General features: G+C 40.3%; 2 long non-coding RNA genes across 4 annotated transcripts in view; one reads left to right on the top strand and one right to left on the bottom strand.

The window, feature by feature from the left end:
• Positions 1-179: 179 nt before the first annotated feature.
• On the top strand, positions 180-7,273 carry LOC137662404 (uncharacterized). 3 transcript variants are annotated; one of them, XR_011047999.1, is made up of 7 exons: positions 180-327; positions 431-554; positions 718-876; positions 1,851-1,917; positions 3,429-3,484; positions 4,610-4,689; positions 5,202-7,273. It is a non-coding gene; the product is annotated as an uncharacterized lncRNA (long non-coding RNA). The 3 variants fall into 3 exon arrangements; XR_011047997.1 differs by having other exon boundaries at positions 1,851-3,484; XR_011047998.1 differs by lacking the exons at positions 4,610-4,689; positions 5,202-7,273 and adding an exon at positions 3,869-4,599 and having other exon boundaries at positions 1,851-3,484.
• The window catches only part of LOC137662416 (uncharacterized), a 22,618-nt gene continuing 13,339 nt past the window's right edge, over positions 7,184-16,462 (bottom strand). Inside the window, exon 3 of the long non-coding RNA XR_011048001.1 lies at positions 7,184-8,318. This is a non-coding gene — a long non-coding RNA (uncharacterized lncRNA). The remainder of the gene's footprint in view (positions 8,319-16,462) is intronic.

Raw genomic sequence — 16,462 nt, 5'->3', positions numbered from 1 at the left:
GGGGCGCCGCTCGGGGAGGTGCCCGCCCGCCCGCTGCCTCCGCCCCCGCGGCGACGGCCACCGGCTGGGGCGGCCCCCGGCCCGCAGGCACCCGCGGGGAGGCGGGAGGCGGCCGGGGCGCTCGTCGGGGACCGGGCGGGGGCGGGGAAGCGCAGGGGTGGGGGCCGGCCGGGAGCCCCTTCCGTGGGGTTTGGCGTCGGGGCCATTGGCCGCCCGATTCGGGGGAGAAGCGGGGGAGAGGCGGCGGCTGGGATCTGCCTGCCTGGTTGTGAGAGGGTTTCGTCTGGGTTCCTGGGGAAAGAGCCGGGCAAGGCTGATCTCCCCCAGGTACATTCATCCCTGCTTCGCTCCCTACCCGGCGGCGTTTCTTCCTCACCTCATCTCCCATGGGAAACAAAAGCGTGTGTGACCATCCATGGGCTTTCCTCAGGTTATCGCTGAAGGCAGCTGCCGTTCCTGTGGACAGGACCCATTTTTTTTTGACCAAGGTGTGACCATGCCAGGTCTCAGCCCATCACCGTGGCACATGGTCTCCCAGCTCCTGCACTTTATATGTAGGTTTTAGCATAATTATAGACATGATAGTCTTTAAGATCTGAAGATGTTGTGTTGTTTTGGGGTTTTTTTTGTTTGTTTTTTTGTGGTTTTTTTTTTTTAAGTTAAACTGATAAAAGGATGTCCCCTGCCTTAAAATCCCTTTCTCTTTTCATATTGCAGAGCACATCTCACTGACTGGGGTGGCCGCTCTCAATGCCCCCCCAGCACTCCTGCTACTCAAGTATGGCCAAGTAACACTCAGCTATTACCAAGTTCGGGTTGCTGAAAACTGCCTCACACAACTGAGGCCTCTTTATCCCTGTCCCATCCTTCCCAAGGGTACGTTTTCACTCTAGAGTCAATGGGTGCTGCCTGTGCCTAAATAAATACCTTTTGGATTAGTGCATTTTGTGGCTACACCTCTAAAGAACAGTTAAATTTCATGCATGGTTTTTATTCTGAAATTTATGCTTTCATTTTGCTAATGCTGACCCCAGTTGCTAGTCTCAGAGTCCGTCTGATGGCAGGGCTTGTGTGTGCCGAAAGGCCTTGAATTAGAGCACGCTCCCATTAACACTAGGAGAAATTTGTTACCTGCCTAATACCAAAGTAGTTATGTCAGAAATGCTCCTCATTGTACTTCCCAGGTTTCATCATGGGAGATGTGAGGTGCATGGCTGGGATTTATCTCACCCAATACCTGTATTGTAAACACTTGTATGGTATGGTTCCCTTTCAGATGGCTGTCAAGTAGCCCAGGTGAACCGCTCCCTCCGTTCCTTCCATTGACTGGAAAGGGAGCCTGTGGCCACAGCTGTATAAGATTAGAGGAGACATATCCTATTCTAACTGCCCTAATTTAGGCAGTAAGTTAGTGACTGCTGTAAATAATTCTAGTTTTTAATTTTCTGTTCTTTAAATTCCATGCATTGGGTAATGCATGTACTATGACCTGTCTGTCATATTGGCAATGCGCAGGTATTTCCTTGCGAAACCCCAACAATTCAGTGAGGCTAAACCGTTCCAGCATGTCTTATGGGTATATTGAGAGCGATTCAGGAAACTTTTCTTATCATGTCCCATGAAGGAAAGAGAAGACTGGAGGAACTCATAGATTCACAGATTTCAAGGCTTTAGCATATATGTGATTTGATGACACGTGATGAGATCAGCCAGCAGTGTGACTTGTTTGCAACTAAGAAATTGTATCTCTTTTCAATTTGTCTAAATTAAAATTCCAGTCACTGGATCTTACTACATCTTTTCATGGAGACTGACTAGCACCTACTCTTGGATATCTTTTCCATTTGCAGGTACCAGGATGCACTAATGAAATCAGCTGTGAAACTTCTCTTCAACAAACTGGACATCCCAAGCCTTGTAAGACACCTATCGCAATGCTAACTTTTCAGCATCTAGATCACTTTCTGTGACACTCCTTTGAATACCTTCAAGTATTTTGATGTTGTAAGAAAATATACCAAACTAGGAAGCAAATTATACCAAATTAGTGTTACAGTAGTAGATGTACAGAGGTGAGGCAACTTCCTACCTTCTACTTTGTATTCCCCTTTACAGACTCCCAAAAGGTCATGCTAATCCCTTTCGCCATACCCTTTCACCAAGGTCTCCTATTCAGACAGTTTTCTGTAGGTTCTCCTGTGATTACTGCTTTCCAAGGCATTTTTTTAACATGAGCATATAGCCCATATTCTTTTTTTTCCCAGATGTGTTATGGTGCAGTTAGCTACAATGAAATTATTTTGTTTGGCTGCAAGGCAAATCAAATCAATCTATAACAGGAAAGTAATGCCGTCCTTTATTAAAGTCATCTGTTAACGGCAAGATTTACATGAATATCATTGTCTGATTAATCAATAAAAATGTTAAATAATCTTTCACCAAGAGTCCTTTGGAGTCCCATTAGAGTCACTCTAGTTGCTGATATCTCCATAATCACAACTATGTTTTGAAATCTGTCAGTGAGACCGTTTAGTGCACCTGCTGCATGCCCTGTTTTTTCCACACAATGTATGCATTTCTGAAAAAACCCAAAAGAGATAGCAACTTCTTGATATAATTTGTTTTCTGTGTAAATATGCTGCATGCTGGACTTCTAGTCACTATATTTTTGTTAATGTGATGAAAATATTTCCATTTATATATGTTTATATTTTACTATCTTAAATCCTTTTAAAGTTGGATTTGAATGTAGCTGCTCATGTAGAATACCTGGGAGCTGAACTGCATGCTAACAAGTCATTAAGAGTAAGGTCATACAGCTGAAGTAGAACATACAGGACCAGAGACACAAGTGAATGGTGATGTGCTCCTTTGAGTGGATGACTAAGATCACCAGTTCCCACAAGCTCCTGAACTTGCAGGAGCGACAGTGGACCTTGCCATAGTGAGGCATGCCATGAGCCTCCCCATCTCAGGCTTTCTCTCTTCTGTACTCCACTACTTGGCAAAGAGATCAGGTTCTCCATAATTCAGCAACTCAGACTTATAGACACAAACCATCTGGAATTTTTGAAAGGTTTGAGTTGGAAGCAAAGGTTTGCCTCTCACATCTGCTGCCACTGATATTCTTCATTATTTCTTTTTTTCACTCTCTCTCCCATTACTAAGAGCCTTGCAAATTTGCAGTTCTGACCTAGCATTTTCTTCCAACCTACTATTCCTGTTACCACTTATTTTTGTAGATTTTATGTATTGTCCCCTCTATGATATCAGAAGAACTAATTTTCCAAACAATGCCTGTAAGGAATCAACTGAGTAGCCTAAAATAAAAATGATCCCAAGCTTTTTATTAGATTCCAGGCTTACACGTACACCCAATACAGTGTCCTCTCAAAGCAGGTTTATGTTTTCTTTCCTTCATTAAACAGAACCTCTGCTGAAAGTTGGAGAAAAAAATATGCAACCCAATCACAGGAATATCTAGGTATGAAAAAAACATTCACTTGACTGCCACTGTGTAAAAGTGTCAGTAGCTATGTGCTATTTTTTTACGTGAAGCCTATCTGTGAAATATAAAGTCCCATATTTTAATTATTATTTGCTTTCATTTTTGACACTAAGAATATATTCTACAAATAATCCAGTTTTGCTTGGCCTTTAAAAGAAAAAACAGGCAAAAATAAGTTCTTAGAAGCCATACTATTTTTCATTGCCATTTATTTGTAAATTTCATACTTTTTGTTTATATATCCAATTTTAATTTTCATGTATTTCACAAACATATATAAATTTTGAGTATCTTCTTTTTGTATTTTTTGAAACTGATGATCGTATGATACAGTCTGACATTGTCGTTTTGTAATCCCAGGGTTGGGGCTACGTCACCAAGGTTAGAGAAAGCAAGTTGTGCTGCACTGAAGTATTTTTATGGCTATTTTTGCAATTCTGAGCATACTAATGTTTAAGACTGCAGTTATTAATGCATTGTTAATGTAAATCTTAAATATGCCCAAACCAAATGTGATCTATGAGTAGAAGTTAATGAGCCTTGAGATGTCAACAGTTCTGAAGACGTTTCTCATGCTGAAGGCAACAGTTTCTATGCTTAGGTGTAAATAAAGCAAATAAAACAAGACAAGTTGCTGGCAGCAGTGCTTTCAGCTCATTTCAACCAATATATTCAGCAATGCTGTTGAATTATCAGGTAGCAGCAGTGCGTCATACAATGACAAAGTAGAATTTCTAAATACAGTTATTTCTATTAACTCTGGAGAGACTGATAAAAAATCAAAATAGTTGATCTCTGTGCTGTATGTTTTTTGAGTAACAAAAATGTAAAGAGAAGAGAAATGGAAATACTTGAGGATAACATCTGGATTGAAAACACTAAATATTAGATAAGTCAGTTATATGTATTGAAGACTCACACGTAGTTTTAGTATTTGCTATAGCTTACTTCATCTGGAAATGCATTTGCCCAAAGAAAATGCTAAAAGTGTTTAAAGCTGTGTACATTCAGAGTTACTGATAAATCAATATTAGCTGAGTTGTTTGTAGTAATGAACTTATTTCTCTTTTCCTGCTCTTGCTACTTTAAACATGTATCCAGTGAATGAAATGTAATGGCTGCTTGAGAAAGAGGGATCTGCCACCAAACAAGAAGGAAATGAAGATATTAACCTTAATTGGGTAATCATTTGAAAGTATTTCCTGGTGGCACAGAAAATGCATATTTAACAGCTGACAGACAGCAAAGGTATGAAGACATCAATAGCAAAGCAGGGAGGAACTGAGTCAAAATTAGAAATAAAAAGCTTGATATTAAATATTTGCTATGGCGTTAGCACCGTATTCCCCTGGAAAACAGGTTCTGAATACTGCTAATCCATCTGTCATGTGATGGGTCTCCAAAATCAAAATTTCAATGACCAGGGGGCAAAATGAGCAGCGCTAGAAGTAGAAACTATTTGAAGATAAGAAAAAAACCCAAACACTCATCTGATTAAAATTTGCTGCTGAATGTAGCCGAAGGGAACAGTTTCAATGATGATCAGAAAGCATAGGCAGTCAGATTTTTTAATGAGTAATTCATTCCTTTATTTAAATTTGGCAGGATACAGAGACCTTTCTGAAGTATTTTGGAGAACACAGTGCTTACTATAGCCCAGCAAACTGTCAGCTTAATTTTACTTTATTTTCAGGGAATGTTGTTGATTGGAGCATTACGTGTGAATTTCCAGAATTTTGAGTGATAGAAATACGTTTGAAGTTCACAGTGTTACATTTCGGCACCTGAGTTCATCTAAAACCGTGTTAACAGAGGCTGTATGAGTTTTGGATATACTGAGGACTTAGAGCTTGCCTGGAAATCGGTGGAGCTGAAGAATCTAAGTAACCTAGAAAACTGTTACCTGCATATGTACATACATGAGTACATATATACATGTACCTTACAGCACATGTGCATATGTTGACTGAAATATCTTGTCAAAACGCATTTTTTTACTTCTGTGTATTTTGTGAATAAACGTTTTGACAGCATTTCTGGGAAGAATTAAGCAGATAGAATACAAATGGGATACAAGGAAGGTGACAATAATCCTGTGAAATTAAGAAGATTCCAATTAACTGGTTTCTTAAAACTGTGACATGTCTAATAGAAAGAGTATGGACAGCAATCATTGCTGTGGGGAAATTAGCTCGCTATTCAACAGGATAAAGTCAAAAGGTCTAAGAAGGTCAGAGGAAAGCAGACACTTCCATTGCTTTAGTCTTGAGAACTTGTTATGAAAATCCATACAATTAATTAAAACAAAGCTACCCAGAGACGTAAGTTGTGAAGAGTTTTTCTTGCTACCTGCTGTCATTTGTAAGTGCTGTTCAGACTTTCCGCAGAGCTGTATTTTAATCCTCATGTGAAATTAGAGGGAAATGTTCCTATGAAGTGCAAAACCTTCCTAATGATAAACTAATGCTGTTCAGGAACTGGAATCACCACAATGCAATAAGTTATAGTTAAGTGAAGTTGTTCTCAGAGGCAAGGATGGGTTTTACAAAGATAGTAATTTGCTTCTTTTCTTCATAGATACATTGTCATTCATCAGCATTTAGTTTCCCCCCCATTTTTCAAGTTCTTTTTTGAGTCACTGAAGGCTTTATAGGAGATAGACGATTTGAGAAATACCTTGTGCGACCTTATCTATTTTGTGGCCCAATCCTGGCACTCAGTAAGATGTACATACCAGTGTAATGGCATTTGAAACTCGTAGTGGCAGGAATTAGAGAAAAAAAAAATACACATGTGGATCCCTGTAGCTAGGCATGTAATGCATTTGCCTAGTTGCCAGATTTTTATTATTTGAGAAATTTTTCAGGGACTGGAATAATTCATAACTGTCACATTAGTAGAAGTGGAAAAAATCAGCTTTGTGTACAATGAGTCATATGTGTGAAAACTATTTTTGAAGTAAGTTAACGACTTATGTGAGACTGATGTAACCTTATTTTAAACCTGCTCTGTTAGATAGAAGGTGTTAATTTCCTGTATTGAGTAGTCAGCATCTTTGTATCCTTATTTTTGGAAGCATTAGTTCTCCACATTACAAATTCTGCATGGTGACGGCTGTCTTTGCAGACACTTCTTGCTAGAAAGCAGTTTAAATGTGGATTGCTGCATTATGTGCTGTTATTCCAGTTCAGTCTGTGAAGTTTAGCCCATTTCAGACAAAAAATACCAAGAAACAAGCTAAATGTTTGCGATTATCATAAACCAATTTTGTTTCAGGACATATATTTCTGAAATCAAGACACTGATAATCACCATCTGAATTAAGCTTTGAAATATTGCACTACTACAAAACACCACAACTATTTGGGGAAAACATTGCTATGATCTACCACAGTCAGGAAGAGAGTTGTATTTACCATATGCTACAAATTTGTCTATGTGATATCTCATCTGGTTTCTACTGTGAAATGCCATCTGTCTTGTACTCAAAATCTATGGAAAAGTAACTGTAACAACGAGATTGTGGATAAATATTTTGAGATTAGTGCAGATCTGTAGGTATTTTATATTATTAACTTTATATATTTATGTAGACATACATCTTTTAGCAGAACATGTAACAAAATGAAAGTATACAATTATTAAGGTGTTACCCTTTTGACATTTGCAGTTAAAGGAGACCTGTAAGATACTCGTGATGCTGTGATCAGCCACTGGTAGATCATATGGCAGACGGTATCTAATAAAGTATTCCACCTGCAGTTACATCTTAAACTTTATAGCACTGTGAGATGGAGGTGTCCTAATACACAAGTTTATAGATGAAAACGTTTTACATATCAAATAAGATGCTTTTGGCAGAGATGAAAATACTCTACTTAAGATTCTTAGAGAAATGTGGATTTGCTTTTCCCCATGGTTAAGCCAGAGACATTGTCTGCAGTTGTGTAATGGTTTTGGTAATGTGGGATTTTAGAAAGTTTCCTGAAATATGTCAGGACTGAGCTTAGATTGATTTTTAGATGCTTTTGTAAGTATATTTACAAAATTTAACAGAATCAGTTTAAAAAAAAATGAACTCCACTTACCATCCTTTTCTTTACATAAACACAAATTAAACTGTTAAATATAAATGAAGATGCCAAAAAGGACACTTTGCAAGAGTGAAGCAGTATATTTTGCATTAGAGCAATCAGAAAACTCTCAGGCAGAATTGTCTAGAAAACTGGTGCAAGGATAATAGGTCAATTTGCTATGAAATCTCTACAATTTTACTTCAATTCACACTGAATTGAACTGAATAAATCTGCTGCAAATGAAATGAAACCTTGTATTTGATGAAGTGTACAGACAAATAAGTACCAAATGTTTTGACTTTACTCAGTAAAAAACAATGGTAAAATAAACTTGGTATTTTTATATAAGGCTACAGTACCCTTCCTCCTTCCTTCCAGCTTCACTTGTGGCTGACAGTATAAAAGCCCTTTCTAGGGTCTGCCTCAGCGCTCTCTAATGAAGATCTAATTTTCTCTGAAGCTCCCTTGGACTCTTATGGTTTAAACAGTGAAGCCTGAAGCTGAAGTGTGTTAATTCCTATGGGGACAACAACTTTAAGTCACAATTAAACCGTTCTTCACCCAGATTTGTATGGCCTGACCAAAGCACACCCTGTGCAGTGTTACTTCTGAGCCTCTAACGCGGGGTGAGGATGAAGTGGCCTCTCTGGATTATGTTCCCTTGTTGGAGCCACTGGAGCAGGGACTCGGAAGCCGCAGGGGGAACTTGTGGCATTGATCCTTTGCCTGAAAAACTGAGGCACAGATTTGTTTGGGGAGCAGAGCAGAGGGAGGAGAGCTAGAAAGCGTATCTTGGCTGCACGTAATTTTATCGAAAGCTTTGTCAGATAGTTGGGGGTATGTATTTACTAAGCCTTCAATTAATTAAGACTAACTTATTTGGGACTAAAAGTGCAGATTTTAACAACTGAAAAAATGCAAAAATATGCAAAGTCATTAATTGTACTATAAAAGTAACATAACAACTAGTTTTCTGAGATTTTATTTAGTATTTTAATCAAGAATGGCTAAAATTCGCTTATTCCCTGTGAAGGAGTGAGATATTAATAGAAAATTATTAAATTAATAATAAATTAAGAAATATGCCGTCCTGAGAGTAGTTATGATTCTTTCCATGCCTACATAGTTATTTCTATTGTTCTCAACATATTGTATATTATACCTTAAAATACTATAGGCTTGTTTTAAATAACTGCTGAAAAGAGCAACAAATACAAGTTATTTGATAAAAAAATTGATCCATACATCCCAGTAGCTGACCTGTCTTTTGTGCCTTCTCCATAGTGCTGGGGTTTTGTACATTTGCCATCAAGGAACTGTAGATTTCTTAGGATTTTTTGTGCTTACAATTATACAACATCACGAGTTTGAAGGGAAATTTACGTATATTGAAGTCGCTGTACATATTTCATCAAAAATGAATTTTTGTAAGGAAATAATTTGCTGTGGGAATGCATTAATTGAGGTAAAATGTCATTTGGTCAAACCTTCTCTCGCTGCCCAAGTAACTCAAATCATGTTTTTACCTGTATGCTGCAAGGACACACTGGAGGGATAGAAGATTTGAGTTCAATCAGGCAGAAGAGGAATATGAACTAGATTTCAGTTTTCCAAATTATAACTCTAACCACTGGGCAAGTAAGCATAAAGAACTGCCAAGATGCTGTCTCAGGCTTTCTGTGAGCTTGGAAGCTCACCAGACGATGACTCCTAGGGCAAATGGTGCATACTGTTTGTGTCTCACCGGCCTTGGGGGCAGACAGCTCATGTAACATGATGGCAAGAGTGGTCTGTGATACGAGCTTAACTCTTCACCCTTTTCACCCTTGTACTATATGGGTTTTTAGCACACTTTCTGTTTCTTTATCACCTGGTTGGCATATGCCTTCTGACTGTATCACCATGTTCTGTACAAGGGGCCATGCCCATCACTGCCCCTTGGCTTCTAATTTGCCCTTGCTGTGTCCACTGCCAGTGAAGCTGGCAAAGTTTCAGCTGTGCAGGGCTAGTTGAGGACCATCAACATCCTACAGGCTAGGGCAGACGGGTAGAGCTTGGCATCACAGACCTCATCTTCACCCAAAACACTGAGCGTAGCCGGTGCTGCTTCGGATGGGACAGTACCCTTTATGTCCTCCACTGGATATTGGCCAGGGCCAGTGTCCCCTGTGGCCAGGTGACAACTGCATCCCAGCCCAGTCTTTCTATTATCCAAAAGAGATTTTGGATGAGGGATCCAGCAGCCATTTGTGGGACCATATTGTCTTCCATTTTGGGGATTACTAGTGCTGAGCTTAGGAAAAGAAAGGCCATATCCAGAATGCTGTACCTACTGCCCTGCAGCAACAGCATGCGTCTGTCAGAGCTGCTCTCACATTGCCATGAGAACAGGACCGAAGCCATTGTTCCCTATGGAGCCTAGCCAGTCCAAATGTCTGCAGTTTAGCTCGGGGCCAGTTTGGTGGCAGCGATTCCATTGCTGCTTTATAGCCTTTGAGATCATTTTATGGCCCTCCAAGGACACACATCACCTCAGAAATGAAAGAAAATATATAGGTAGATAGGTAATAAGAAGACAAGGTCTATGCTACGAAATAGGCACGTCACTATGGAAATATCTTCTTTTTTTTTTTTGTCTGCTCCCTTCCTGTCCCCTTCTTGGTAGTGGATATTCAAAAGGGGATATAAAAGGCCTCATAAACATGTTAAGAGAGTTAAGATGTTGTGAGTTCAAGCCCTGTCCAGCTGCAATATGACTGGAACCCAGGGTTTCCCAGGTCCTGGGGGAGAGCTCAAAAATTTGACCTTTATGTGAAAGACCTTTTTCTCCAAAGGCAGCTGATTTTTTGAATCCTGAGTAAATGAAAACACTTTAAAATAGGAATTAGTTTCAGTGTCAAAGCCATTAAAACAGACCCACACAGGAGAAAATGTTTTAGGTGCACATCTTTCTTTGGCATTTGTGATTGCCTGGAAGGCATTTTTTTTTTGAATCCCAGACTTTTATCCTTTTTTTACCTGTATTATTTGTTGTTTTTTTTTCTGGACTGTTTTGATGCATCTAGATTTTATATTGGACTAGGACTGAGAATGTATCTATCCAGCTGATTTTAGAAAAATAATCAAAATAATTCATAAAGTAGAATTATATAGAATATTTGTGGTCTATGAGTAAAGTAGTTCTTTTAGTGCTTTTGGAAATATCTGTTCAAGAAATCAGAAATCACAGTGGAGGGAAAAAAAAGCCTGAAACCCATGAAACTGTAAGTCACTCCTGAACATCAGCTCAAAGACGTACTTTTCCCATTTTCTCTTTCACATTCATACATTGCTTATTTATATTGCATGGCCACTTACAGCTGAGATGGGGTTAGAGATCCTACCTCAGTACTCATTTCAGATGTTCATGTGCGTTGCCAGATTGCTACAGATCTCAGGTAAAGCTCACAAGTTGTTTTCCCAGAATGCCTGTTGGAGTCAGCTATATAACTTAAACCTTTCAATGGAAAATATACATTGATAAAATTGATGTAAACTAAAACGTCACTGAAAAGAGGAGGAAATTCCTGCATAGCTTTCACTGCGAGGCGTGGTAACCTGGTAGAGCACTGCAGCTTGCCTTACACAAGTGGGTTGTCTATAGCTCCTGTCAACAGAGGGATTGACTTTCTCTGCCAGCGGCTCTGTTGAAATGAATACAGCTCACGCTTAACATGCTAGTGGCATGATGAGTCGCCGAACTTCTGCTAAATGAGCAGACCATAGCTTCAGAGAAAGCTGTAGGTAACTAATATGTGGAAATCCACCATTGACTGACATGTCAAAATAATTTGGGCTGAAAAAAATAATCCTTCCTCTGATATCAGTTGAGTTAGTTAGGAACTGTATTTAGCCAAGTATAACTAATTGGTTATTTTGATAGATTAGAGATGAAAATGTGAGGGTTTGTAGATGAGGGTATCACCAGATCCAAATTCCAAGTCTCCCTCCCAAGTTCTGTTCATTTGGGGATGCATTGCACTTCCTAAGTCCACAGCAACACAGCACCCAGATGATACTTCTTATCTCCGCTATTAACAAATTCACCTTTGTAAATTCTGCTGTCAGAAAATTGAAAGAACCTGTTCTTTGAGCCCAAGTTGTATTTTGAGACCCCACTATTATGCTAAACTTTCTTCTGATACGGCATCCTTTACATGAGGTGTCTGTCCCATATGAGCCCAGCGATAAAATAAAAGCCCTGTATTTTTTTCCCACTCCGTTTCATATACTCTTGCTCCCAGAGTGTACTGAGGGTTTTGGGTTTATTACTGGATTACTTTTCAAGCTTTCCTCCCCCTAGAAAGGCTAATGAAACTCAGTAAGTGCCAATGTGGGTCTGGAGAGACTGAACAGTTGGCATAACTAATTACTTTCAGGTTTGTCTTTTAGAGCTTTGCTGCAGTACAGCCTTCAGCAATAAAAGCAAAGACATATTAAGCTCCATAAATAAAATCTTCTCAAAAACCAGTAAAATGTTCTTCAGGAAAAGACTTTTAAATGGGCAACTCTAACAATGTTATACTGAATATCTCCACCCCCCTCAAAGGAAGAATAAAAGCAAAATGTACTAGCCAAATGGCAAGGGTCAAGAGCCCAATATATCTCTTTCTCATTATATGAGGTTTTTAAAAGGTGACTGGGAGACTAGGGACTGCATTTTTATTGTAGAGTGGCAGGAGAAAATTAAAAAATGGCTCTATTAAATGTTCTTGCTACCTTAATTAAGAGACTTATAACGAAGCACTTCATCTCTCCCACAGCATCCTCGCAGCTAAACTGGGGAAGTGTGGTCTGGATGATCGGGTAGTGAGGTGGATTGTAAACTGGCTGAAGGAAAGAAGCCAGAGAGTAGTGGTCAGCGGGACAGAGTCCAGTTGGAGGTCTGTGTCTAGCGGAGTTCCGCAAGGGTCGGTTCTGGGACCAGTACTATTCAATATATTCATTAATGACTTGGATGAGGGATTAGAGTGCGCTGTCAGCAAGTTCGCTGATGACACAAAACTGGGAGGAGTGGCTGATGTGCCGGAAGGCTGCGCAGCCATTCAGAGAGACCTGGACAGGCTGGAGAGTTGGGCGGGGAGAAATTTAATGAAATATAACAAGGGCAAGTGTAGAGTCCTGCATCTGGGCAAGAACAACCCCATGTACCAGTACAAGTTGGGGACAGAGCTGTTGGAGAGCAGCGTAGGGGAAAGGGACCTGGGGGTCCTAGTGGACAACAGGATGACCATGAGCCAGCAGTGTGCCCTTGTGGCCAAGAAGGCCAATGGCATCCTGGGGTGTATTAGAAGGGGTGTGGTCAGCAGGTCGAGAGAGGTTCTCCTCCCCCTCTACTCTGCTCTGGTGAGGCCGCATCTGGAGTATTGTGTCCAGTTCTGGGCCCCTCAGTTCAAGAAGGACAGGGAACTGCTAGAGAGAGTCCAGCGCAGAGCCACGAAGATGATTAAGGGAGTGGAACATCTCCCTTATGAGGAGAGGTTGAGGGAGCTGGGTCTCTTTAGCTTAGAGAAGAGGAGACTGAGGGGTGACCTCATTAATGTTTATAAATATGTAAAGGGCAAGTGTTGTGAGGATGGAGCCAGGCTCTTGTCAGTGACATCCCTTGACAGGACAAGGGGCAATGGGTGCAAGCTGGAGCACAGGAGGTTCCACTTAAATTTGAGGAAAAACTTCTTTACTGTAAGGGTGACCGAACACTGGAACAGGCTGCCCAGAGAGGTTGTGGAGTCTCCTTCTCTGGAGACATTCAAAACCCGCCTGGACGCGTTCCTGTGTGATATGGTCTAGGCAATCCTGCCCCGTCAGGGGGATTGGACTAGATGATCTTTCGAGGTCCCTTCCAATCCCTAACATTCTGTGATTCTGTGATTCTGTGTGATTCTGTGATTCTGTGATCTGACTGGCTTTTATAGCCAATGGCAATTGTAAGTCTTTTAAAAAGAGAATAAAAGAGAAAAAAGGAAATATTGCATCTACATGTTGTGTGGGGAGAAGCTGTGGCATAAAAAGGATCGATTCTCTTGAAATTTCATGTGTAGAAAACGGAAAAGATTATTTTTGGTGGCCACTTTAGACTTAGAACTTTGCTATTTTATCTTGCAATCACAATAATTTTTGTGCTGCTTATTTTCATGCCTATTTACTGATACTTGATACCTTCAGGTAAATATCAATCTTCCTTGGTAACCTCCTTGTGCTTCCAGAGTGCATATTCTTGCTCATCACTTAGACACCAGCCACTAAACATACTCAGTAACAGTATTGACTGTCTGTTCACAATGATTATATGTAAAGAAGAATCTTTGACAACTGAAACAAAATATTTACATCACTTCAAAGACCAGTAAATGCATTAGAAATAATTCAAGGAAGTTAGGGCAGGTTGTGGCATGCCTGGAAAGAAAGAAATCAATGAGTTGCATTTATATGATAGATTAAAACGAAGGCATTATTCTGCAGGAGGTGGAATTAGGAAGGTGGTGTAGGTAAGCTTAACTTGGATGGGAAGGTTCAAACCAGTTAGGAAAGTTTGGTTTTCAGTATCACAAGGCAGAAGGGAAAGTATGGAATTTGAAAATCTTTTTTTCAACACTGACTCTTTCTCCTGACAAAAGGTTTAAAACAGAGTTTATGTATTTAGGTAAAGTAGATTCAGATTGTCAAATATAATTATCAATTGGAAAAAGACCCAATTAAAAAAAAAGAAAATACAAAAAGATTACAGAGACACAAAAAGGTATTACAAACATGCTAATAAAGTTATTTCCTTGGCAAACCCCTTTTTGTTATGTTTCATTGTGTCAGTGAACGAAGATTTTGTTATATTCTCCCTAATGTTTAAGTAAACTGAGGACTGGTAAAAATGAAGCATATGTGAGACAGAAAGTCTTTGCTTTACTTAAACATTATGAGGATTATAACAAAATTTCAGTCATTTACTTTAGGATTTTGTTCTCTGACATACTCTAGAGAAATAAAGACCATAATTTTGGCAATCTGACAGGCTATGTTTTAACCCACATTAAGCAGAAGCTTAAATTCTGTCAGGAAAAAAAAAGCAACCTTTATTCAGTGGGCTGATAAACACCATTAACTCCTAGGGAGGTCAGTGGAAGCTGAGCAGGGACTCTGCCTCTGAGGAGCTGTCTGCTACCTGTGTTCTTCAGCCCTTGGCCCAGATTCATCCCCTCTTGCCCATAAACATGGACACCTAAACGGGGAACTCTGTGCAGGTGTCAGGAAAAGGCAGACATACAGGGAAACAGCAATTCCAGTAACATTCAAAACTGTTTACTCCCCCATTGATTACCGAAACACAGAACGGTTGAGGTTGGAAGGGACCTCCAGAGGTCATCTGGTCCAACCCCTCTGCTCAAGCAGGGCCACCTAGAGCCAGTTGCCCAGGACCATGTCCAGCTGGTTTTTGAATATCTCCAAGGATGGAGACTCCACAACCTCCCTGGGGAACCTGTGCTGGTGCTCAGTCACCCTCACAGTGAAAAAGTGTTTCCTGATGTTCAGAACCTCCTGTGTTTCAGTTTGTGCCCACATTTTCTCTGGTCCTGTCGCTGGTCACCACCGAAAAGAGCCTGGTTCTGTCCTCTTTGCACCCTCCCTCCAGGTATTTATATACATTGATAAGATCTCCCCTGAGCCTTCTCTTCTCCAGGGTGAACAGTACCAGCTCTCTCAGCCTTTCCTCATATGAGAGATGCTCCAGGCCCTTAATCATCTTTGTGGCCCTGTGTTGGTTTCTCTCCAGTATGTCCATCTCTCTCTCTTGTACCGGGGAGCCCAGAACTGGACACAGCACTCCAGGTGTGGCCCCACCAGTGCTGAGTAGAGGGGAAGGATCACCTCCCTCTACCTACTGGCAGCACTCCTCCTCATGCAGCCCAGGATAACGTTAGCCACCTTTGTGGCATGGGCACACTGTTGGCTCATGATCAACTTTGTGTCCACCAGGACACCCAGGTCCTTTTCTGCAAAGCTGCTTTCCAGCTGGGTGGCCTCGTCATGTCCTGGTGCCTGGTGGTGTTCTTCTCCAGGCACAGGAGTTTGTACTTACCTTTTTTGAACTTCATGAGGTTTCTTATTTATAAGAAATTTATAAGAAACAGAATAATAAGAAATAAATTTCTTATAAATATGAAATTAGTTAATGAAAGATTATAAAGCAAGGATGTATTTGTTCTATTTCTGCTAGGGCAGAGCACCTACGCCTAAGTCATTCCTCATAGACATTTGTCTTGCTTAGTTTTAACAAGCTCCATTAATGAAAACTTGGGAAGTCACCCCAGGCATTTCTTTACTATGAGAAGGTTTTTCCCGATGTCTACCCTGAAATTTTCCTTGCTGTGATCATTGCTTTTCCTCCGTGATGGGCTTTGAAAATCATCAGGTTCCCACTTTTCCCTATCAGTCTTCTCTTTATTAAGCTAAACAACCCCACTTTATTATAGCTTCGTGATTTTAGATCTTTGATTATACTTGTTGTTGGACTCTCCAGTTTTTGTGTATCCTCCTTGAAATATGATGACCAGCTGCAAAACCATATTCATTGCTTCACTTGTGGACCTGTTGTCTGGACTTTTGGTAATGGCTCCTACTGAAATGCCGCCACCCCCCACTCCCCCAGAAAAACCCACAAAAGAAGCTGAAGTACCTTGAACTGAACAGCCATGCAAAAGACTCGTGCTCACCAAATTCAGTGAAGCTTCATCCAACTTTCATCATAACAATGCAAAAGACAGAGACCTGGGGTTTTGTTTCATTTGGAGTAGAAAATCTCAAGCTTCCTTGCTATATCTCTAAAATAATATGTATCATCTAACTG

The sequence above is a fragment of the Nyctibius grandis genome, chromosome 1, assembly GCF_013368605.1.
Source record: "Nyctibius grandis isolate bNycGra1 chromosome 1, bNycGra1.pri, whole genome shotgun sequence".
In the NCBI taxonomy this organism is placed as follows: Eukaryota; Metazoa; Chordata; class Aves; order Nyctibiiformes; family Nyctibiidae; genus Nyctibius; species Nyctibius grandis.
This window is presented reverse-complemented; position numbering and strand designations above follow the sequence as displayed.